The sequence below is a fragment of the Halyomorpha halys genome, unplaced genomic scaffold, assembly GCF_000696795.3.
Source record: "Halyomorpha halys isolate HHAL.00 unplaced genomic scaffold, Hhal_1.1 Scaffold218.1, whole genome shotgun sequence".
Lineage (NCBI taxonomy): Eukaryota > Metazoa > Arthropoda > Insecta > Hemiptera > Pentatomidae > Halyomorpha > Halyomorpha halys.
The window spans coordinates 102,231-104,601 of NW_027109445.1; positions in this window are offsets into that span (position 1 = coordinate 102,231).

The following is a 2,371-nucleotide window of genomic DNA, read 5'->3' on the forward strand; positions in this document are numbered from 1 at the left end:
AAAAAAAAAAAACCTGAATCTTTGTCCCCATTATCTTTGTGGCGTTTTAGAAAAGAGAGATGCCAGAGACCGCTTCCAGGAGCTTTACTGATGGGCTTAAGGGAAAGTAGAGGGACTTAATTGACAGGCGGACTTAATTATCTCGGACCTACCTTAATACGAAGGATTACTTGAGGGGGAAGAGGGGAGTTTTAGCAACAGAATGCCAAGGAGAACTTTCCTGAGGGATATTGCAGCTTGGTAGTAGCACTTAACTCTACTAACACTTCAGCTAATTTAATTAATCTAATTAAGATCTTCAATTAATCAAATAATAATCTTTTGATAAATTCTAATATTATTATCAGGCGTAAATGATTCAAAGATGTGATAGTAGAACTCAAGAGAAACAAAAAACTTCATAACGTCTATGGTCCGATTTCACGCAGAAAAATGGGAAATTTATGTAAAAATCCATTATTTTTGAAACAGTATTTAATTTTTTATATATCATCTATACTCTACTTTCATTAAATTATTTAAGTATTTCAGTAATTTATAATTATTTTTACCAAAACCACTGGTACATTGAGGAGACAAAACCTTTTTTTTAAAGATTTCAGGCGAATCTCAGCTTATTCTAGAACAGGCCTCAACCTTATTAATATGATCTGAAAGATTGTTGAACAAATTTTTCTTGAAGCAATGAATCTATAGTCAAGTAGAAAGCTGAAAATAAAATACTTAGCCCAACAGTTTTAACAAAAACAATATTATCTAATTTAAATATTTTCTCTACCAAACGCAGAGAAGTCCCTACCAAATTATATTCATACTTTAATTTTAAAAAATATATATATGTTTTATAAATCGAAAGTTTTCGCTTGCATTAAATGTTTTAGGCATCAAGTAAGAAATATGCTACAATGTCTTTCTATATTAAAATTCAAATTCGGATACTGTCAGTTCCTAGAAATTCATGTTCACAATAACTTAAGTTAAAAACATCCCCAATTTACAATGGCTTCGCAAAATGTTCCTTCTACTCATCGTAAAGTATTGTCTCTTAACATGTGCATTGTTTATTATACAAAATTGATTATAAGGTGACAGAAGATATATATTGTGACAAAGGTAACATACTGGTATTTATGAGTATAAGAATTTTATTTTTGGAAACAGTAAATCGATTAAACTTTAACTGATCTGATCTCTTATAATAATTGAATATTTCGGGCATTAATTTTCAATGAAGATGCAATGTAAATTTTAGGAAAAAAAGGATTTATACTTGGAAGAATATTTTATATACCTCTTTATGATTAGTAACTTGTTTAATTTTTCTAAACCTTAAATTTTTGTAGTTCTCAGATGAGTTTTATAGCATAATCTCAGTCATGTCTTCAATTTCAAACAAAAATAATTTCTAAAAATATACCTGGCTTTTTACAACTTTGACACCCAATAACTCTTTTCCTATAAATTTTAGCACATTGATTATTAAGAATAATTTTTAGAACTTTTAGTGGGATTAATAAAACTCTCAATAGAACTTCTAAAAAACGAAAGAAAAAAAACTATATTGAGAGGTGGTGAAAATTTAATATTCTTTGAGTTCTGTTTCCCCTAAGAGTTCTAACAATTATCCTTAATTATCATAACTCTAAAGTTGGTAGCAAAATAGATATAGGGTTTCAAAGTTAAACAAAACATGTGGTTACCGAGTATATGTTTGATGATATTCTTCATGTCTTGAAGGACAGAACTATTTCTGTAAATAATTAAGGACAATAGAGGTTTTTTTATTAAATATTCAGAGGATGGCGAAACAACTTCACAGAGGTTAATTTCCTTGAGATGTATAGTTTTAAATTAAATATTGAATTATTTAAAACTGCTGGAGCAGACTAATTATAATAATAATAATAATCAATGCACTGTCAAAAATCCATTTATTAAACAACTATTTTAATAATCATTTAACTGTAATGAGGAGATTCTTATAATTTATAGAATAATTAAGATACTTACCTACGTATTAGTTTCTCTCTCATAAGTCTCAAAAATCATTTTTAAATACTAATAACTTACCCCTGGAGAACAGATTCGTTATCTTGGACTACACCTTGACAAACGACTAACCTGGAATCCTCACACAAGACTGAAAAGACAGGAAACTGCACACAGATTCCGACTATTACAGCACTTACTAGACAAACGGTCTAAACTTCCAACTCAATACAAAAGACTGATCTACATGATAATAATAAGGCTCATCTGGACATACGGCGTTAAGCTTTGGGTAGTGGAACCTTCAAATTCCTCTCATATCCAATCCTTCGTAAAATCCTCAATGCTCCTTATTTTGTTACTAATAAAACCATCCATAAAG